This window comes from Eubalaena glacialis, unplaced genomic scaffold (assembly GCF_028564815.1).
Source record: "Eubalaena glacialis isolate mEubGla1 unplaced genomic scaffold, mEubGla1.1.hap2.+ XY scaffold_827, whole genome shotgun sequence".
Classification (NCBI taxonomy): Eukaryota; Metazoa; Chordata; class Mammalia; order Artiodactyla; family Balaenidae; genus Eubalaena; species Eubalaena glacialis.
In genome coordinates this window covers 16,627-40,160 of record NW_026871728.1, presented here as the reverse complement: position 1 = coordinate 40,160, position 23,534 = coordinate 16,627, and the positions used below count along the sequence as shown (strand labels likewise).

Here is a 23,534-nt window from a genome sequence, read left to right as displayed (position 1 = left end):
GTGGGAGAGGTTTTAGAACCCATTCAGCGTTTTCCGTGCTGATTACCATTCCAAGTGTTCCATGCTGATTACCATTCCAGGTGTTCCATGCTGATTATCACCTGTACATCTGCTCCCGCAAAGTTTACCGAACTGCATTCGGGGTCCTATCCCGGATAGTCTTTTTTGTCTGAGGCTTGTCCTGAGGATTCTGGTATTTCCCGGTATGTGACACCGCAGCAGTGAGAAGCTGTCCACCTCTTGTCTTTCCACTATTTGCTAAAAACCACGTGGGCCCAGTCAACCCTTGTCAATAACTGCAAAGCTGTAATATCTACAATAAGGATGATCTTAATATGCAATGGTTCCCTCCTAAGGAACTCAGCATTAATAAGGGGGATTAACAGGCTCCCTGACTTCAGACTATATTACAAAGCTACAGTAATCAAGACAGTTTGGTACTGGCACCAAAACAGAAATATAGATCAATGGAACAGGATAGAAAGCCCAGAGATAAGCCCACGCACATATGGTCACCTTATCTTTGATAAAGGAGGCAAGCATATACAGTGGAGAAAAGACAGCCTCTTCAATAAGTGGTGCTGGGAAAATTGGACAGGTACATGTAAAAGTATGAAATTAGAACACTCCCTGACACCATACACAAAAATAAACTCAAAATGGATTAAAGACCTAAGTGTAAGGCCAGACACTATCAGACTCTTAGAGGAAAACATAGGCAGAACACTGTATGACATAAACCACAGCAAGATCCTTTTTGACCCAGCTCCTAGAGAAATGGAAATAAAAACACAAATAAACAAATGGGACCTAATGAAACTTAAAAGCTTCTGCACAGCAAAGGAAACCATAAACAAGACCAAAAGACAACCCTCAGAATGGGAGAAAATATTTGCAAATGAAGCAACTGACAAAGGATTAATCTCCAAGATTTACAAGCAGCTCATGCAGCTCAATAACAAAAAAACAAACAACCCAATCCAAAAATGGGCAGAAGACCTAGATAGACATTTCTCCAAAGAAGATATACAGATTGCCGACAGACACGTGAAAGAATGCTCAACATCATTAATCATTAGAGAAATGCAAATCAAAACTACAATGAGGTATCATCTCACACCGGTCAGAATGGCCATCATCAAAAAATCTAGAAACAATAAATGCTGGAGAGGGTGTGGAGAAAAGGGAACACTCTTGCACTGTTGGTGGGACTGTAAATTGATACAGCCACTATGGAGAACAGTATGGAGGTTCCTTAAAAAACTAAAAATAGAACTACCATACGACCCAGCAATCCCACTACTGGGCATATACCCTGAGAAAACCATAATTCAGAAAGAGTCATGTACCAAAATATTCATTGCAGCTCTGTTTACAATAGCCAGGACATGGAAGCAACCTAGGTGTCCATCATCGGATGAATGGATAAAGAAGATGTGGCACATATATACAATGGAATATTACTCAGCCATAAAAAGAAATGAAATGCAGGTATTTGTAATGAGGTGGATGGAGTTAGAGTCTGTCATACAGAGTGAAGTAAGTCAGAAAGAGAAAAAGAAATACAGTATGCTAACACATATATATGGAATCTAAGGGGGAAAAAAAAGGTCATGAAGAACCTAGTGGCAAGACGGGAATAAAGACACAGACCTACTAGAGAATGGACTTGAGGATATGGGGAGGGGGAGGGGTGAGATGTGACAGGGTGAGAGAGTGTCATGGACATATATACACTACCAAATGTAAAATAGATAGCTAGTGGGAAGCAGCCGCATAGCACAGGGAGATCAGCTCGGTGCTTTGTGACCACCTAGAGGGGTGGGATAGGGAGGGTGGGAGGGAGGGAGATGCAAGAGGGAAGAGATATGGCAACATATGTATATGTGTAACTGATTCACTTTGTTGTAAAGCAGAAGCTAGCACACCATTGTAAAGCAATTATACTTCAATAAAGATGTTTAAAAAAAAAAAGGGGGGGGGATTAATACAGGAAGAATATTGAATTTTTAGCACGGAATAGGCAGCTTTCTTTCATTGGTATACTCAAGTTCCTAAATAACTGAAAAAATTCAAACAAGCGTCCTTCAGGGATTGCTGAAATCAGACGACAGAAAGCAGAGGAGAGACATATCATTACAAACAAGCAACAAAGTCAGCAGCCTGAGCACTTGTGACAACCCTACAAATCAAGATTTAAACCTTCCAGAACTGTAAGCCAGTTCGGTCGCTAATAAAAATGGATGAGGAGCAATGACTTCATGCACAGATACATACCCTGGAGACTCAAAAGCATAGGACAATGACTTCATGCACAGACACATACCCTGGAGACTCAAAAGCATATCACAGAATTACTCCGATTTTCATTAATGAGCTTCCTTCAAGGACCTAATGTGGCTTACTTATTTCATTGTGTTTCCCTCACTGTCAGTTGCTGTTAAAACATATCATTGCCTCTGCTTTCACCTTAAATAATGCCCACTAGTTTGATGAATTTTTTTCCCTTTAAATATATTTTCTCAGAAGCAAAACAATATACTTTCTCTTCCTTGGGAGAGAATAGACAAATTAGGCCTCTAAACATTTAAATTAATTAAAAATTAATTCCCCAATTAATTTCAGGAAAGTAATAATCACCTGTATAAATTTAAAATAAGAAAATTAAGAATTTCTGGGAAGAATGCTTTACCACTTATGCTTTCAATGTGGTATTTCTATAAGGAAAAATTTTGTTGTTGAATTGGTGACAAGGAACAATAACAGATTTAGCTGTAGATTAAATTAATGGTCTTGATTACTCGGAACAACAGTGAGAAACGAAATGAAATTGATTACAAAGATGACCCTTAATACTTTGAAGCAATTTAAATAATTTATACATTTTATATATAATGACATTTAAAATGTTTATGTCCTGTCGTGTGCTTTTATTGAGGTTACTCAGAAAAATTAGATTGGTTTAATAATTTTGGTCTAAAAACGACTATATATATATTTTCAGATTATGTTATGATGTAGAAAAGAATGGTGGTATAATATACTGTTATATAAGTCTTGGCTTTATTTTGGCTTGAAAATCTGAGTTACGTTGGACTTCCTAAATTTCCTGTACTGGTTGTACTGGTTAAATAAGCAAACGTATCCAATAAGTTTTCAACGACTAATAATTTAAATTTATGTGTTGAAGTATATTAAATATACTAGTCAAGTACATTAAATATACTAATTTCTTTAAAGAGGAATGAATACTTGTAATTCTAGGAACCAGACGACTCAATTATTCCACTTACAATTTTTGGTAAATATTTTTAGGCGTCATCTAGTATATGATTCCATATATACCAATATATGATTCCAAAATTCTCATGGTCCAGCATGTGTCAGCTTGAATTACAAGTTCAAGATCTAGAGTTAACTTTAATCCTTTGACTAACATTAAATTGATTTAATTAACGAATCATCTTTGGTTGCCTGCAAATTCTCTCTGTCTTCGTCCTTCCCGTTTGCCCTAATTTCATGATAGGTCGGTTGACAACAGCGCTTTCGTTGGGGAATGCTGTTGTTTTCTGGGTTCACATATATTTCTATATGTTGTAGGTTTGTGGCTGGTGCTGTGGCTATTCTTATGTGTTCCCTTGACAAAAGTTCAGTAGAGTGGCTTGTGTTTTCACTGCTCTGACATGTCAGAATCATAACCTTCATGCTGCGCACTGCACAGCTTCTGAAACCTTCTCAAAGCGCCTCCTTGCTTCTTGTTACACATTCACTTTTTGCATGGCACTTGCTTTTTATCACAGCAAGCACCAAAATCCAGCTTGGCAAAGACATGATATCATTGAAAAGAATGTAGAATAATCTAATGTTGGCAGATTTTACTATGTAAATTACACCTCAATAAAGCTTACTTTTTTAAAAAAAAGGACAAACAAAACCAAATGTTGACAGGATGGCGAGCACTGGAAATTCTTATTCATTTCTGGAAAGGGTATACAAAAGTTCCACAGGTTGGAAAAAAATTTGGCAGCATCCACTGAGGGTCATACATACACAGTTATATGCTGTGGCCCAGAAATCGTACTTTTAGCTGTGCTATACCTTTGACCTGTGCTCTCCAATATGATAGGTACAAGCCACATGTAGCTACTGAACACTTGAAAGTTGCTAGGGCCACAAGTTGTAATGATAATATTTTGACGTAATAAGTCTCCTAAAACATTCACATAGATGAAAATAGAAAATTCAAAATTCCTTGTGACAGGTTTGAAAACTAATAAAGGGAAACGTCACTCAAATGAAGTCGGGAGACCAGAAGTGGGAGCTCTCATGGGGTACCACTCAAGTTCAAAGACAGGAAGTATCGTCAATTACAAACCCAAACAGAAGAAGCATCAACAGCAAGAATCATCGATTACAGGCCCCAACAGAAAAACATATTCGTTGCATCTCCTGCAAGAATTCAGCAACTTGGCAATGAGAAACCGTCATCACCCTGAACTTTCACTTTTCTCCAATGGACTTGGGTTCAAAACAACCTCCCTCAGCTTCCTCCTCTTTCTCTGTAAAGTAAGTTTCCTTCCTCTCCTTTGTTTGTGGGACTTGCCTATGGCTTTTGCTATAGCTTGCTTGTCCTGAATTGCAATTCTCCTGCTATTCCTGAATAAACCCTTTCTGCTGGAAAAAAACAAAAAACAAAAAACCCCCCAACTTTTATATATTTTTATTTTTATAAATTTTTAAAATTTATTTTGTTTATTTGTTTTTGGCTGCGTTGGGTCTTCGTTGCTGGGCGAGGGTTTTCTCTAGTTGCAGTGACTGGGGGCTACGCTTCATTGTGGTGGCTTCTCTTGTTGCGGAACATGGGCTCTAGGCGGGCAGGCGTCAGTAGTTGTGGCATGAGGGCTCAGTAGTTGTGGCTCACGGGCTCTAGAGCGTAGGCTCAGTAGTTGGGGTGCACGGGCTTAGTTGCTCCACAGCATGTGGGATCTTCCCGGAACAGGGCTCGACCCCGTGTCCCCTGCCTTGGCAGGCAGATTCTTAACCAATGCGCAACCAGGGAAGCCCCCAAAAGTATTATTTTGAAAGTCAACACTGGCATTATTCTCTTGGAATGGGGTGCCCTAGAAAAATGTGTATGTCCACCAAAGGTCATAAAAAAATGTTCGTACCATTTCAGAATATCTTCAATTGGAAACAACTGAAATGTCCAACAGTAGAAAACTATGTCGAGTTATATTCTTACAAGGAATACACACAGAGACAAAGAACTACGTGAAAAATAGGGTTAAATTTCATAGACATAATGGTGAGTGAAAGAAGTCAGACCCATGCCCCTCCAACCCCCCAAACCCAGTGCATGCCCTGTGATTCAATTTATGTGAAAGTAACAGGCAGAGAGGTTGGGAGGGGTATGTGTGTGATTACTCTGAGCTCTTGCATGGGAAGAGTCATGAGGAAGCCTTCTGTGGTCTGGTAATTTTCCATACCTTAGTTATTCAGGTTGCTTCAGCAGTTATTCAGGTTGGTGTACACTGGTAATGGTTTGGGAACTGTACACTCTTAGTACTTTATGCATATTATGCCTCATTTTTAAAAAGTTTAATGCCACTCGGTTACTGTTAAAGTGATGTTGATACTTTTTCTTCTGCTTTGTCCTGGGCTAGGAGGGAAAGTAAGTTCAAAGTAGTTACTGTGATATGTTTGCTGTCCTCAGATTTTTGGCTTCCCTTCACTATCGGATATCTGACTACTTACTCATGTGCTGCTCACAACCATTACCTTAAGCTGACATTCCACTGTTAATACTGTGTCAAAGAGAGAATCAAGTGTTCATGACCAAATCTGCTCTTTGAAGAATAAATATGAGTCAAGGAAGGGGGTGGGGTATATGAAATTGAGAAATTCTGATGAGGAAAGTAGTTCAATTAGGCTTAACTCACAGGTGCCAAAGGGGGACACTGGCAGGTAGTACACAAAGAAAAGCCGCCACATGCATTTCACCACTGAACTCTCAAGAAGTTTTGAGCATCCACACATAGCCAAAAGCGTTTACCTGATTAGTTCGGAACTTCACTAGATTAACCCGTCCAGAGTAGCTGTTTGATGGCTTTCAGCTATCTGTTCCTCTAGGAAAGGGAAAACCCCCCTTTCTCAGGCTTTGTTTGTGTGTGCGTGTGTGTGTGTGTTTCCTCTCTTCTCTTTTCTGGCTCTTTTATAAATCCTGTCTTTGTTTAATGACAACATCCTAATAACTGTTTCCCATTTTTATTAGTAACCATGTGAGCTAACTCATTCAAAATCTCTTTACTACTTGAAGTAAGTCAGAAAGAGAAAAACAAATATCGTATATTAACGCATATCTGTGGAACCTAGAAAAATGGTTCAGATGACCCGGCTTGCAGGGCAGAAAGAGAGACACAGATGTCGAGAACAAACATATGGACCCCCAACGGGGGGAAAGCGGCAGAGGGGTTGGTGGTGGTGGGATGCGTTGGGAGATTGGGATTGACATATATACACTAATATATATAAAATAAGTATTAAGAACCTGCTGTATAAAAAAATTTTTAAAAATTCAAAAATAATCTCTTTACTACTAATGTTGAAGTATGATTTTCATATTCACATCTGTATACACTATGTTGGTAGCTTTGAAATCTATTCTTGGGTGGAGACTGCCATGGAAAGGGAGAGTTTAGGCCTTAAATGGTTGGAAGATAGGTCCTTCTTAGTCTTTAAATAGACAGTTTCCAGTTAGTATGTGTTTAACAAACTCATCGTCATTCTCTCTGCGTCTAACGTCGTTGCTTCTCCAATGGTCCTGTTTACTCTTTCTCCTCTTCTTCTTCATTTCATTAATGAGTTTGGCGAGGTTTGTAGGCCTACCTTTCAATCTTCTTTTCCTTTTGAAATCTTGGAGGTTGAACAAGGAAGGGATGCAAATCTCAGTGAAGTTTTCTCAGTTACCCGTGAGCATGGTGGCCAAGGGGAGGGGCTCTGGAGGCAAACTGCCTGGGTCTGAGTGCTGGCTCTCACTGTCACCGGGGGTGAGACCCTGGAAAGGTTAGCTCAGCTTTTCAGTGCCTCAGTGTTCTCATCTGCAACAAGGGGTGGTAAAGTCCTACACTATCTTCCAGGGTTGTTATGTGGACTTAGTAAGTTATTCCACAGTAAAGCACTGAGGAACAGTGCTGGTCACTGAGTAAAGCTCGAGAAAGCTGGTATTATCGTTATCATGAAGTCTTTTATTTCCCCTTCTAACTGTACCACTGCTGACTTTCAACATGCCCCAGAACAAATTGCGATTGTTTAAATGTTTAGCTGACCTCTTCTCCCTCATATTAGTGACCTGCATCTGGAAAATTGGTTGGTTTGGACGGTGATCTAACCGGTGATCGAAAGGCAGTGGGGGACTGGATCCAGCTTCATCAGATTCTTGGACCTTGGGCAGGCATGACGATCGTTTAGCTCATGGTAGACGATCTCTTGCACATGTTTCTACAGCAAGAGCTTTTCATAGATAGTCAGACTTACGTTAAGTATTATAAGAAAAGTGCAAGTGTGTACCAGTGACCTGTCTTTTTGGTTGTTGTTGTTTGAAGAAATCAAAGGAAGAAAAGAGAATTTACCTGGAAGTTGTAGATTTCCTCCTTCAGGTACGACGGAGTGTTTGTAGCAAGCTAGCATTCACCCTGAAAACGACTCAATCAAGTCTGGATGAAAGGAATTCTGTTTGCAGGCTTTGGAGAAATGCAGCTAGGACCCACAGGATCCGCTCCAGAGAGAGAGAAGCTCACTGGAGTGAACCTACTTCTCTACCTTTTCCCCTTAGGCCCAAAGGGCACTTGCCCGAAGCCCCGGCTCCCGCGGCTTCTGGGAGCTGAGGAGTCAGCAGCGGGGGCGACCCCTGCACTCGGGGGCACAGCCGTGGATCCGCGGACTCTGCGGTCGGTGCGGGAGCCCGAAGGCCGGCTGTGGGAGGCTCGGGGGTCCTCCCTTCGGGGCCGGCGAGGAACCCTGAAAGCAGGGCCTCTCGGAAGCCGCAGTCTCCTTGCCTGAGAGATCTCGGGGCTTCAAGGTTCATTCTTCAGTTGAAAAAGTTGGCGACTCGGATAGTGGTGGCAGGACCTACGGATTTCAGGGACGTGCCACTAAGGCGGTAGCACCCGCCGTGTTTCCGTAGTGTAGCGGTTATCACGTTCGCCTCACACGCGAAAGGTCCCCGGTTCGAAACCGGGCGGAAACAAACGTCCTTCCTTTCTGAAGTTTTTACCTTCCCATTCAAAAAACCCAAACGGGCGAAAGGCAGGGGGTGAGGCAGCGGGCGCAGCCTCAGTTTCCATCCCCAAGGTACAGGGCAGGAGTTCGCTTACTGCCTGAGAGCCTGCTCAGCACCAGGAACCCGCCCTCCTTTCTCTGCTCTGAGGCACTGCGGAGGGCAGGCCACAGCCAGCTAATCCAAGTGGGCAAAGGACCAGGCTGACTTCGGGTCATTTTTACATCCGGAAATCCCCTCACCTACTAAGCAGGCGCCTAAACCTCTTCCACGTGTTCACACGAGTTATGTCTCTGAAAACCAAGGAGTTCATCCCTGTGAAGCACACTTGGCTTTCCCCCACCTCGGCACACGTACGCAACAGTTTGATTTGCGTGACGCAACAAAAGAGCCCGAACCCAACTGTGCACCGGGGACCCGAGCCAAAGACACAGAAATGAACAACGTCAGGCTCCACGAATTGAGCCGGTCGCGGAGGGGAAGGAGCCCGTACCGGTGCCGTCTCCAGGAGAGCCCCCAGAGCCAGGGCAGAGATCAGGAAGTGGACGGATCCGCCCATCACCTGCTGACATCCCAGTCGGCACCTGACTCAAGGGAAAAGCGAGGTTCAGAAAGAGAGCAGGACCTTGGCTCGGCAGCACACAGCGCTGAAGCTAGAGCAGGACGGACCTTGGGTCCTGTCTCAGGGCCCAAGGCGTCGCCCAAGACCGTAGAGGCGAAGGGTGATGAGCAGCCGGGCAAGGGCTGGGAGCCTTGCACAGCTGCATTCAGCCCTGGGCTTCTGGGAAATCTCCGTTCCTGCGCTCCGGGTCTCTGAAGTTTAATCTTGACTTTTACCATTTGCATCTGGAGACGCTACGTCGGGGCTCCTCAATGGTTCCCTGGTGGTCTAGTGGCTAGGATTCGGCGCTTTCACCGCTGCGGCCCGGGTTCGATTCCCGGTCAGGGAAGCCTTTGTAAACATTTTTTTTTTTTTCTTTTTTTCCCCTTCAGCGTCTCCACTGGCAGGAGTCTTCCTCTTCCTGCCCCGACCAGAGCTGTGTTTTGCTTCAAGGTTCAGATGCAGAAGAGCTTCTGCACTGAGTCCCCAAATGCCGCTGAGTCCCGGCCTCAGGGTCCTTGACGTCGCGCAGGCTGGAGGACGTAAGATGTAAGGAACAGCCTGGGCTGGCCGGCTCTCGCCTCGGCTCTTTTCTCCCTGCATGGTACCAACCCGAAGTCTTATTTACCGCGTTCTCATCCCAAGAGAATCGGGGACTCGAGTTCCAAACATTCATTAAGAACCCAAACCAAAGCCCTTTGAAACATACAAGAAAGTTGCAAGAGTAATAACATCGTATATTCTGTACGTAAGTGCACAGTAAACATTTTCCCACGTTGGGTTTCTCACTCTCTCTCCGTATATAAGAATGGCGACACCACTTGAGAGCTCCTTGCAGACATCTCCACTCAAGATTGCTCCTTTCGTTTGGCGTGTCTCTGAAAGGCAGCTTCTGCGGGACTTGTCCTCCAAGACCAGGGGAAGCCTCTGTCCTCGCGAGGAGGCCCCCTTGCCCTTTCAGGAACCTGAAATCCGTTCTCTTCAGGCTGTAGAGAAGCTTCAGGAGGAGTTTTATTCAGCTCCCCCCCGCCCCCGAAGTGCAGGCCAGGCACGTTCTGTGCTAGTAGGAATCCCCCCGGACCGGCTGCCCTCCGGTCTCCTTCCCGGTTGCCTTGGCGGGCAGTGGGGTCTCGGGTCAGCCTGAGCGCTGGAACCGCCTACCTCGGGAAAGGCCCTTCTGGGAAGTGCAGCTGCCCCTTGGCTGTGGCCTGGATCTCTGTGCCCTGCACGGAGCGTAAAGGGTTCTGACAGGACACAAAGGGGACGAATCCTTCCCTGTAGTGAGTGGGAGGATGAGAGGACCAGATGGGAAATGCGTCCAAGGGAGGGGGGAGTATTCTCAAGTGCTTGTCAGAATTGTCTGCATGGGTGGCTGCCCTATGATAATAGTGCTTAGTGTTGTCTTTTCCTGACCTCGCCCCAGTCTCAGGTCCAGTGCGATCGGCTGCTCTAAACTTTCCGTTTTCCCGAAGCTTTGGAACTGGTACCGTTTTCCTGCGAGAAAGGCGGCACAGCCTAGGAATTGGTAAGTGTCTACTCCATAGAGAGGCCAGAAGAGCGGCGTGCTGCTGTCTCTGTGGCGCAATGGGTTAGCGCGTTCGGCTGTTAATCGAAAGGCTGGTGGTTCGAGCCCACCCAGGGACGGTGGGAGAGGTTTTAGAACCCATTCAGCGTTTTCCGTGCTGATTACCATTCCAAGTGTTCCATGCTGATTACCATTCCAGGTGTTCCATGCTGATTATCACCTGTACATCTGCTCCCGCAAAGTTTACCGAACTGCATTCGGGGTCCTATCCCGGATAGTCTTTTTTGTCTGAGGCTTGTCCTGAGGATTCTGGTATTTCCCGGTATGTGACACCGCAGCAGTGAGAAGCTGTCCACCTCTTGTCTTTCCACTATTTGCTAAAAACCACGTGGGCCCAGTCAACCCTTGTCAATAACTGCAAAGCTGTAATATCTACAATAAGGATGATCTTAATATGCAATGGTTCCCTCCTAAGGAACTCAGCATTAATAAGGGGGATTAACAGGCTCCCTGACTTCAGACTATATTACAAAGCTACAGTAATCAAGACAGTTTGGTACTGGCACCAAAACAGAAATATAGATCAATGGAACAGGATAGAAAGCCCAGAGATAAGCCCACGCACATATGGTCACCTTATCTTTGATAAAGGAGGCAAGCATATACAGTGGAGAAAAGACAGCCTCTTCAATAAGTGGTGCTGGGAAAATTGGACAGGTACATGTAAAAGTATGAAATTAGAACACTCCCTGACACCATACACAAAAATAAACTCAAAATGGATTAAAGACCTAAGTGTAAGGCCAGACACTATCAGACTCTTAGAGGAAAACATAGGCAGAACACTGTATGACATAAACCACAGCAAGATCCTTTTTGACCCAGCTCCTAGAGAAATGGAAATAAAAACACAAATAAACAAATGGGACCTAATGAAACTTAAAAGCTTCTGCACAGCAAAGGAAAGCATAAACAAGACCAAAAGACAACCCTCAGAATGGGAGAAAATATTTGCAAATGAAGCAACTGACAAAGGATTAATCTCCAAGATTTACAAGCAGCTCATGCAGCTCAATAACAAAAAAACAAACAACCCAATCCAAAAATGGGCAGAAGACCTAGATAGACATTTCTCCAAAGAAGATATACAGATTGCCAACAGACACGTGAAAGAATGCTCAACATCATTAATCATTAGAGAAATGCAAATCAAAACTACAATGAGGTATCATCTCACACCGGTCAGAATGGCCATCATCAAAAAATCTAGAAACAATAAATGCTGGAGAGGGTGTGGAGAAAAGGGAACACTCTTGCACTGTTGGTGGGACTGTAAATTGATACAGCCACTATGGAGAACAGTATGGAGGTTCCTTAAAAAACTAAAAATAGAACTACCATACGACCCAGCAATCCCACTACTGGGCATATACCCTGAGAAAACCATAATTCAGAAAGAGTCATGTACCAAAATATTCATTGCAGCTCTGTTTACAATAGCCAGGACATGGAAGCAACCTAGGTGTCCATCATCGGATGAATGGATAAAGAAGATGTGGCACATATATACAATGGAATATTACTCAGCCATAAAAAGAAATGAAATGCAGGTATTTGTAATGAGGTGGATGGAGTTAGAGTCTGTCATACAGAGTGAAGTAAGTCAGAAAGAGAAAAAGAAATACAGTATGCTAACACATATATATGGAATCTAAGGGGGAAAAAAAAGGTCATGAAGAACCTAGTGGCAAGACGGGAATAAAGACACAGACCTACTAGAGAATGGACTTGAGGATATGGGGAGGGGGAGGGGTGAGATGTGACAGGGTGAGAGAGTGTCATGGACATATATACACTACCAAATGTAAAATAGATAGCTAGTGGGAAGCAGCCGCATAGCACAGGGAGATCAGCTCGGTGCTTTGTGACCACCTAGAGGGGTGGGATAGGGAGGGTGGGAGGGAGGGAGATGCAAGAGGGAAGAGATATGGGAACATATGTATATGTGTAACTGATTCACTTTGTTGTAAAGCAGAAGCTAGCACACCATTGTAAAGCAATTATACTTCAATAAAGATGTTTAAAAAAAAAAAGGGGGGGGGGATTAATACAGGAAGAATATTGAATTTTTAGCACGGAATAGGCAGCTTTCTTTCATTGGTATACTCAAGTTCCTAAATAACTGAAAAAATTCAAACAAGCGTCCTTCAGGGATTGCTGAAATCAGACGACAGAAAGCAGAGGAGAGACATATCATTACAAACAAGCAACAAAGTCAGCAGCCTGAGCACTTGTGACAACCCTACAAATCAAGATTTGAACCTTCCAGAACTGTAAGCCAGTTCGGTCGCTAATAAAAATGGATGAGGAGCAATGACTTCATGCACAGATACATACCCTGGAGACTCAAAAGCATAGGACAATGACTTCATGCACAGACACATACCCTGGAGACTCAAAAGCATATCACAGAATTACTCCGATTTTCATTAATGAGCTTCCTTCAAGGACCTAATGTGGCTTACTTATTTCATTGTGTTTCCCTCACTGTCAGTTGCTGTTAAAACATATCATTGCCTCTGCTTTCACCTTAAATAATGCCCACTAGTTTGATGAATTTTTTTCCCTTTAAATATATTTTCTCAGAAGCAAAACAATATACTTTCTCTTCCTTGGGAGAGAATAGACAAATTAGGCCTCTAAACATTTAAATTAATTAAAAATTAATTCCCCAATTAATTTCAGGAAAGTAATAATCACCTGTATAAATTTAAAATAAGAAAATTAAGAATTTCTGGGAAGAATGCTTTACCACTTATGCTTTCAATGTGGTATTTCTATAAGGAAAAATTTTGTTGTTGAATTGGTGACAAGGAACAATAACAGATTTAGCTGTAGATTAAATTAATGGTCTTGATTACTCGGAACAACAGTGAGAAACGAAATGAAATTGATTACAAAGATGACCCTTAATACTTTGAAGCAATTTAAATAATTTATACATTTTATATATAATGACATTTAAAATGTTTATGTCCTGTCGTGTGCTTTTATTGAGGTTACTCAGAAAAATTAGATTGGTTTAATAATTTTGGTCTAAAAACGACTATATATATATTTTCAGATTATGTTATGATGTAGAAAAGAATGGTGGTATAATATACTGTTATATAAGTCTTGGCTTTATTTTGGCTTGAAAATCTGAGTTACGTTGGACTTCCTAAATTTCCTGTACTGGTTGTACTGGTTAAATAAGCAAACGTATCCAATAAGTTTTCAACGACTAATAATTTAAATTTATGTGTTGAAGTATATTAAATATACTAGTCAAGTACATTAAATATACTAATTTCTTTAAAGAGGAATGAATACTTGTAATTCTAGGAACCAGACGACTCAATTATTCCACTTACAATTTTTGGTAAATATTTTTAGGCGTCATCTAGTATATGATTCCATATATACCAATATATGATTCCAAAATTCTCATGGTCCAGCATGTGTCAGCTTGAATTACAAGTTCAAGATCTAGAGTTAACTTTAATCCTTTGACTAACATTAAATTGATTTAATTAACGAATCATCTTTGGTTGCCTGCAAATTCTCTCTGTCTTCGTCCTTCCCGTTTGCCCTAATTTCATGATAGGTCGGTTGACAACAGCGCTTTCGTTGGGGAATGCTGTTGTTTTCTGGGTTCACATATATTTCTATATGTTGTAGGTTTGTGGCTGGTGCTGTGGCTATTCTTATGTGTTCCCTTGACAAAAGTTCAGTAGAGTGGCTTGTGTTTTCACTGCTCTGACATGTCAGAATCATAACCTTCATGCTGCGCACTGCACAGCTTCTGAAACCTTCTCAAAGCGCCTCCTTGCTTCTTGTTACACATTCACTTTTTGCATGGCACTTGCTTTTTATCACAGCAAGCACCAAAATCCAGCTTGGCAAAGACATGATATCATTGAAAAGAATGTAGAATAATCTAATGTTGGCAGATTTTACTATGTAAATTACACCTCAATAAAGCTTACTTTTTAAAAAAAAGGACAAACAAAACCAAATGTTGACAGGATGGCGAGCACTGGAAATTCTTATTCATTTCTGGAAAGGGTATACAAAAGTTCCACAGGTTGGAAAAAAATTTGGCAGCATCCACTGAGGGTCATACATACACAGTTATATGCTGTGGCCCAGAAATCGTACTTTTAGCTGTGCTATACCTTTGACCTGTGCTCTCCAATATGATAGGTACAAGCCACATGTAGCTACTGAACACTTGAAAGTTGCTAGGGCCACAAGTTGTAATGATAATATTTTGACGTAATAAGTCTCCTAAAACATTCACATAGATGAAAATAGAAAATTCAAAATTCCTTGTGACAGGTTTGAAAACTAATAAAGGGAAACGTCACTCAAATGAAGTCGGGAGACCAGAAGTGGGAGCTCTCATGGGGTACCACTCAAGTTCAAAGACAGGAAGTATCGTCAATTACAAACCCAAACAGAAGAAGCATCAACAGCAAGAATCATCGATTACAGGCCCCAACAGAAAAACATATTCGTTGCATCTCCTGCAAGAATTCAGCAACTTGGCAATGAGAAACCGTCATCACCCTGAACTTTCACTTTTCTCCAATGGACTTGGGTTCAAAACAACCTCCCTCAGCTTCCTCCTCTTTCTCTGTAAAGTAAGTTTCCTTCCTCTCCTTTGTTTGTGGGACTTGCCTATGGCTTTTGCTATAGCTTGCTTGTCCTGAATTGCAATTCTCCTGCTATTCCTGAATAAACCCTTTCTGCTGGAAAAAAACAAAAAACAAAAAACCCCCCAACTTTTATATATTTTTATTTTTATAAATTTTTAAAATTTATTTTGTTTATTTGTTTTTGGCTGCGTTGGGTCTTCGTTGCTGGGCGAGGGTTTTCTCTAGTTGCAGTGACTGGGGGCTACGCTTCATTGTGGTGGCTTCTCTTGTTGCGGAACATGGGCTCTAGGCGGGCAGGCGTCAGTAGTTGTGGCATGAGGGCTCAGTAGTTGTGGCTCACGGGCTCTAGAGCGTAGGCTCAGTAGTTGGGGTGCACGGGCTTAGTTGCTCCACAGCATGTGGGATCTTCCCGGAACAGGGCTCGACCCCGTGTCCCCTGCCTTGGCAGGCAGATTCTTAACCAATGCGCAACCAGGGAAGCCCCCAAAAGTATTATTTTGAAAGTCAACACTGGCATTATTCTCTTGGAATGGGGTGCCCTAGAAAAATGTGTATGTCCACCAAAGGTCATAAAAAAATGTTCGTACCATTTCAGAATATCTTCAATTGGAAACAACTGAAATGTCCAACAGTAGAAAACTATGTCGAGTTATATTCTTACAAGGAATACACACAGAGACAAAGAACTACGTGAAAAATAGGGTTAAATTTCATAGACATAATGGTGAGTGAAAGAAGTCAGACCCATGCCCCTCCAACCCCCCAAACCCAGTGCATGCCCTGTGATTCAATTTATGTGAAAGTAACAGGCAGAGAGGTTGGGAGGGGTATGTGTGTGATTACTCTGAGCTCTTGCATGGGAAGAGTCATGAGGAAGCCTTCTGTGGTCTGGTAATTTTCCATACCTTAGTTATTCAGGTTGCTTCAGCAGTTATTCAGGTTGGTGTACACTGGTAATGGTTTGGGAACTGTACACTCTTAGTACTTTATGCATATTATGCCTCATTTTTAAAAAGTTTAATGCCACTCGGTTACTGTTAAAGTGATGTTGATACTTTTTCTTCTGCTTTGTCCTGGGCTAGGAGGGAAAGTAAGTTCAAAGTAGTTACTGTGATATGTTTGCTGTCCTCAGATTTTTGGCTTCCCTTCACTATCGGATATCTGACTACTTACTCATGTGCTGCTCACAACCATTACCTTAAGCTGACATTCCACTGTTAATACTGTGTCAAAGAGAGAATCAAGTGTTCATGACCAAATCTGCTCTTTGAAGAATAAATATGAGTCAAGGAAGGGGGTGGGGTATATGAAATTGAGAAATTCTGATGAGGAAAGTAGTTCAATTAGGCTTAACTCACAGGTGCCAAAGGGGGACACTGGCAGGTAGTACACAAAGAAAAGCCGCCACATGCATTTCACCACTGAACTCTCAAGAAGTTTTGAGCATCCACACATAGCCAAAAGCGTTTACCTGATTAGTTCGGAACTTCACTAGATTAACCCGTCCAGAGTAGCTGTTTGATGGCTTTCAGCTATCTGTTCCTCTAGGAAAGGGAAAACCCCCCTTTCTCAGGCTTTGTTTGTGTGTGCGTGTGTGTGTGTGTTTCCTCTCTTCTCTTTTCTGGCTCTTTTATAAATCCTGTCTTTGTTTAATGACAACATCCTAATAACTGTTTCCCATTTTTATTAGTAACCATGTGAGCTAACTCATTCAAAATCTCTTTACTACTTGAAGTAAGTCAGAAAGAGAAAAACAAATATCGTATATTAACGCATATCTGTGGAACCTAGAAAAATGGTTCAGATGACCCGGCTTGCAGGGCAGAAAGAGAGACACAGATGTCGAGAACAAACATATGGACCCCCAACGGGGGGAAAGCGGCAGAGGGGTTGGTGGTGGTGGGATGCGTTGGGAGATTGGGATTGACATATATACACTAATATATATAAAATAAGTATTAAGAACCTGCTGTATAAAAAAATTTTTAAAAATTCAAAAATAATCTCTTTACTACTAATGTTGAAGTATGATTTTCATATTCACATCTGTATACACTATGTTGGTAGCTTTGAAATCTATTCTTGGGTGGAGACTGCCATGGAAAGGGAGAGTTTAGGCCTTAAATGGTTGGAAGATAGGTCCTTCTTAGTCTTTAAATAGACAGTTTCCAGTTAGTATGTGTTTAACAAACTCATCGTCATTCTCTCTGCGTCTAACGTCGTTGCTTCTCCAATGGTCCTGTTTACTCTTTCTCCTCTTCTTCTTCATTTCATTAATGAGTTTGGCGAGGTTTGTAGGCCTACCTTTCAATCTTCTTTTCCTTTTGAAATCTTGGAGGTTGAACAAGGAAGGGATGCAAATCTCAGTGAAGTTTTCTCAGTTACCCGTGAGCATGGTGGCCAAGGGGAGGGGCTCTGGAGGCAAACTGCCTGGGTCTGAGTGCTGGCTCTCACTGTCACCGGGGGTGAGACCCTGGAAAGGTTAGCTCAGCTTTTCAGTGCCTCAGTGTTCTCATCTGCAACAAGGGGTGGTAAAGTCCTACACTATCTTCCAGGGTTGTTATGTGGACTTAGTAAGTTATTCCACAGTAAAGCACTGAGGAACAGTGCTGGTCACTGAGTAAAGCTCGAGAAAGCTGGTATTATCGTTATCATGAAGTCTTTTATTTCCCCTTCTAACTGTACCACTGCTGACTTTCAACATGCCCCAGAACAAATTGCGATTGTTTAAATGTTTAGCTGACCTCTTCTCCCTCATATTAGTGACCTGCATCTGGAAAATTGGTTGGTTTGGACGGTGATCTAACCGGTGATCGAAAGGCAGTGGGGGACTGGATCCAGCTTCATCAGATTCTTGGACCTTGGGCAGGCATGACGATCGTTTAGCTCATGGTAGACGATCTCTTGCACATGTTTCTACAGCAAGAGCTTTTCATAGATAGTCAGACTTACGTTAAGTATTATAAGAAAAGTGCAAGTGTGTACCAGTGACCTGTCTTTTTGGTTGTTGTTGTTTGAAGAAATCAAAGGAAGAAAAGAGAATTTACCTGGAAGTTGTAGATTTCCTCCTTCAGGTACGACGGAGTGTTTGTAGCAAGCTAGCATTCACCCTGAAAACGACTCAATCAAGTCTGGATGAAAGGAATTCTGTTTGCAGGCTTTGGAGAAATGCAGCTAGGACCCACAGGATCCGCTCCAGAGAGAGAGAAGCTCACTGGAGTGAACCTACTTCTCTACCTTTTCCCCTTAGGCCCAAAGGGCACTTGCCCGAAGCCCCGGCTCCCGCGGCTTCTGGGAGCTGAGGAGTCAGCAGCGGGGGCGACCCCTGCACTCGGGGGCACAGCCGTGGATCCGCGGACTCTGCGGTCGGTGCGGGAGCCCGAAGGCCGGCTGTGGGAGGCTCGGGGGTCCTCCCTTCGGGGCCGGCGAGGAACCCTGAAAGCAGGGCCTCTCGGAAGCCGCAGTCTCCTTGCCTGAGAGATCTCGGGGCTTCAAGGTTCATTCTTCAGTTGAAAAAGTTGGCGACTAGGATAGTGGTGGCAGGACCTACGGATTTCAGGGACGTGCCACTAAGGCGGTAGCACCCGCCGTGTTTCCGTAGTGTAGCGGTTATCACGTTCGCCTCACACGCGAAAGGTCCCCGGTTCGAAACCGGGCGGAAACAAACGTCCTTCCTTTCTGAAGTTTTTACCTTCCCATTCAAAAAACCCAAACGGGCGAAAGGCAGGGGGTGAGGCAGCGGGCGCAGCCTCAGTTTCCATCCCCAAGGTACAGGGCAGGAGTTCGCTTACTGCCTGAGAGCCTGCTCAGCACCAGGAACCCGCCCTCCTTTCTCTGCTCTGAGGCACTGCGGAGGGCAGGCCACAGCCAGCTAATCCAAGTGGGCAAAGGACCAGGCTGACTTCGGGTCATTTTTACATCCGGAAATCCCCTCACCTACTAAGCAGGCGCCTAGACCTCTTCCACATGTTCACACGAGTTATGTCTCTGAAAACCAAGGAGTTCATCCCTGTGAAGCACACTTGGCTTTCCCCCACCTCGGCACACGTACGCAACAGTTTGATTTGCGTGACGCAACAAAAGAGACCGAACCCAACTGTGCACCGGGGACCCGAGCCAAAGACACAGAAATGAACAACGTCAGGCTCCACGAATTGAGCCGGTCGCGGAGGGGAAGGAGCCCGTACCGGTGCCGTCTCCAGGAGAGCCCCCAGAGCCAGGGCAGAGATCAGGAAGTGGACGGATCCGCCCATCACCTGCTGACATCCCAGTCGGCACCTGACTCAAGGGAAAAGCGAGGTTCAGAAAGAGAGCAGGACCTTGGCTCGGCAGCACACAGCGCTGAAGCTAGAGCAGGACGGACCTTGGGTCCTGTCTCAGGGCCCAAGGCGTCGCCCAAGACTGGAGAGGTGAAGGGTGATGAGCAGCCGGGCAAGGGCTGGGAGCCTTGCACAGCTGCATTCAGCCCTGGGCTTCTGGGAAATCTCCGTTCCTGCGCTCCAGGTCTCTGAAGTTTAATCTTGACTTTTACCATTTGCATCTGGAGACGCTACGTCGGGGCTCCTCAATGGTTCCCTGGTGGTCTAGTGGCTAGGATTCGGCGCTTTCACCGCTGCGGCCCGGGTTCGATTCCCGGTCAGGGAAGCCTTTGTAAACATTTTTTTCTTTTTTTCCCCTTCAGCGTCTCCACTGGCAGGAGTCTTCCTCTTCCTGCCCCGACCAGAGCTGTGTTTTGCTTCAAGGTTCAGATGCAGAAGAGCTTCTGCACTGAGTCCCCAAATGCCGCTGAGTCCCGGCCTCAGGGTCCTTGACATCGCGCAGGCTGGAGGACGTGAGATGTAATGAACAGCCTGGGCTGGCCGGCTCTCGCCTCGGCTCTTTTCTCCCTGCATGGTACAAACCCGAAGTCTTATTTACCGCGTTTTCATCCCAAGAGAATCGGGGACTCGAGTTCCAAACATTCATTAAGAACCCAAACCAAAGCCCTTTGAAACATACAAGAAAGTTGCAAGAGTAATAACATCGTATATTCTGTACGTAAGTGCACAGTAAACATTTTCCCACGTTGGGTTTCTCACTCTCTCTCCGTATATAAGAATGGCGACACCACTTGAGAGCTCCTTGCAGACATCTCCACTCAAGATTGCTCCTTTCGTTTGGCGTGTCTCTGAAAGGCAGCTTCTGCGGGACTTGTCCTCCAAGACCAGGGGAAGCCTCTGTCCTCGCGAGGAGGCCCCCTTGCCCTTTCAGGAACCTGAAATCCGTTCTCTTCAGGCGGTAGAGAAGCTTCAGGAGGAGTTTTATTCAGCTCCCCCCCGCCCCCGAAGTGCAGGCCAGGCACGTTCTGTGCTAGTAGGAATCCCCCCGGACCGGCTGCCCTCCGGTCTCCTTCCCGGTTGCCTTGGCGGGCAGTGGGGTCTCGGGTCAGCCTGAGCGCTGGAACCGCCTACCTCGGGAAAGGCCCTTCTGGGAAGTGCAGCTGCCCCTTGGCTGTGGCCTGGATCTCTGTGCCCTGCACGGAGCGTAAAGGGTTCTGACAGGACACAAAGGGGACGAATCCTTCCCTGTAGTGAGTGGGAGGATGAGAGGACCAGATGGGAAATGCGTCCAAGGGAGGGGGAGTATTCTCAAGTGCTTGTCAGAATTGTCTGCATGGGTGGCTGCCCTATGATAATAGTGCTTAGTGTTGTCTTTTCCTGACCTCGCCCCAGTCTCAGGTCCAGTGCGATCGGCTGCTCTAAACTTTCCGTTTTTCCGAAGCTTTGGAACTGGTACCGTTTTCCTGCGAGAAAGGCGGCACAGCCTAGGAATTGGTAAGTGTCTACTGCATAGAGAGGCCAGAAGAGCAGCGTGCTGCTGTCTCTCTGGCGCAATGGGTTAGCGCGTTCGGCGCTAATCGAAAGGTTGGTGGTTCGAGCCCACCCAGGAACGGTGAGAGAGGTTTTAGAACCCATTCAGCGTTTTCCGTGCTGATTACCATTCCAAGTGTTCCATGCTGATTACCATTCCAGGTGTTCCATGCTGATTATCACCTGTACATCTGCTCCCACAAAGTTTACCGAACTGCATTCGGGGTCCTATCCCGGATAGTCTTTTTTGTCTGAGGCTTGTCCTGAGGATTCTGGTATTTCCTGGTATGTGACACCGCAGCAGTGAGAAGCTGTCCACCTCTTGTCTTTCCACTATTTGCTAAAAACCACGTGGGCCCAGTCAACCCTTGTCAATAACTGCAAAGCTGTAATATCTACAATAAGGATGATCTTAATATGCAATGGTTCCCTCCTAAGGAACTCAGCATTAATAAGGGGGATTAACAGGCTCCCTGACTTCAGACTATATTACAAAGCTACAGTAATCAAGACAGTTTGGTACTGGCACCAAAACAGAAATATAGATCAATGGAACAGGATAGAAAGCCCAGAGATAAGCCCACGCACATATGGTCACCTTATCTTTGATAAAGGAGGCAAGCATATACAGTGGAGAAAAGACAGCCTCTTCAATAAGTGGTGCTGGGAAAATTGGACAGGTACATGTAAAAGTATGAAATTAGAACACTCCCTGACACCATACACAAAAATAAACTCAAAATGGATTAAAGACCTAAGTGTAAGGCCAGACACTATCAAACTCTTAGAGGAAAACATAGGCAGAACACTGTATGACATAAGTCACAGCAAGATCCTTTTTGACCCAGGTCCTAGAGAAATGGAAATAAAAACACAAATAAACAAATGGGACCTAATGAAACTTAAAAGCTTTTGCACAGCAAAAGAAACCATAAACAAGACCAAAAGACAACCCTCAGAATGGGAGAAAATATTTGCAAATGAAGCAACGGACAAAGGATTAATCTCCAAGATTTACAAGCAGCTCATGCAGCTCAATAACAAAAAAACAAACAACCCAATCCAAAAATGGGCAGAAGACCTAAATAGACATTTCTCCAAAGAAGAGATACAGATTGCCAACAGACACATGAAAGAATGCTCAACATCATTAATCATTAGAGAAATGCAAATCAAAACTACAATGAGGTATCATCTCACACCGGTCAGAATGGCCATCATCAAAAAATCTAGAAACAATAAATGCTGGAGAGGGTGTAGAGAAAAGGGAACACTCTTGCACTGTTGGTGGGAATGTAAATTGATACAGCCACTATGGAGAACAGTATGGAGGTTCCTTAAAAAACTAAAAATAGAACTACCATATGACCCAGCAATCCCACTACTGGGCATATACCCTGAGAAAACCATAATTCAGAAAGAGTCATGTACCAAAATATGCATTGCAGCTCTGTTTACAATAGCCAGGACATGGAAGCAACCTAGGTGTCCATCATCGGATGAATGGATAAAGAAGATGTGGCACATATATACAATGGAATATTACTCAGCCATAAAAAGAAATGAAATGGAGGTGTTTGTAATGAGGTGGATGGAGTTAGAGTCTGTCATACAGAGTGAAGTAAGTCAGAAAGAGGAAAACAAATACAGTATGCTAACACATATATATGGAATCTAAGGGAAAAAAAAAAAAAAAAAAAGAGGTCATGAAGAACCTAGTGGCAAGATGGGAATAAAGACACAGACCTACTAGAGAATGGACTTGAGGATATGGGGAGGGGGAGGGGTGAGATGTGACAGGGTGAGAGAGTGTCATGGACATATATACACTACCAAATGTAAAATAGATAGCTAGTGGGAAGCAGCCGCATAGCACAGGGAGATCAGCTCGGTGCTTTGTGACCACCTAGAGGGGTGGGATAGGGAGGGTGGGAGGGAGGGAGATGCAAGAGGGAAGAGATATGGCAACATATGTATATGTGTAACTGATTCACTTTGTTGTAAAGCAGAAGCTAGCACACCATTGTAAAGCAATTATACTTCAATAAAGATGTTTAAAAAAAAATAAGGGGGATTAATACAGGAAGAATATTGAATTTTTAGCACGGAATAGGCAGCTTTCTTTCATTGGTATACTCAAGTTCCTAAATAACTGAAAAAATTCAAACAAGTGTCCTTCAGGGATTGCTGAAATCAGACGACAGAAAGCAGAGGAGAGACATATCATTACAAACAAGCAACAAAGTCAGCAGCATGAGCACTTGTGACAACCCTACAAATCAAGATTTAAACCTTCCAGAACTGTAAGCCAGTTCGGTCGTTAATAAAAATGGATGGGGAGCAATGACTTCATGCACAGATACATACCCTGGAGACTCAAAAGCATAGGACAATGACTTCATGCACAGACACATACCCTGGAGACTCAAAAGCATATCACAGAATTACTCCGATTTTCATTAATGAGCTTCCTTCAAGGACCTAATGTGGCTTACTTATTTCATTGTGTTTCCCTCACTGTCAGTTGCTGTTAAAACATATCATTGCCTCTGCTTTCACCTTAAATAATGCCCACTAGTTTGAT

The 23,534-nt window shown here is 43.8% G+C and overlaps 3 non-coding genes across 3 annotated transcripts; all 3 read left to right on the top strand.

Annotated features, from left to right (window-relative positions):
• The first annotated feature begins 8,172 nt into the window (after nt 1-8,172).
• On the top strand, nt 8,173-8,245 carry TRNAV-CAC (transfer RNA valine (anticodon CAC)). Its single transcript has one exon. It is a non-coding gene; the product is annotated as a tRNA-Val (tRNA).
• Nucleotides 8,246-10,446: 2,201 nt separating this feature from the next.
• On the top strand, nt 10,447-10,520 carry TRNAN-GUU (transfer RNA asparagine (anticodon GUU)). Its single transcript has one exon. It is a non-coding gene; the product is annotated as a tRNA-Asn (tRNA).
• An 8,172-nt stretch (nt 10,521-18,692) lies between these two features.
• TRNAV-CAC (transfer RNA valine (anticodon CAC)) lies at nt 18,693-18,765 on the top strand. The gene has a single exon. It is a non-coding gene; the product is annotated as a tRNA-Val (tRNA).
• The last annotated feature ends 4,769 nt before the right edge of the window (nt 18,766-23,534 follow it).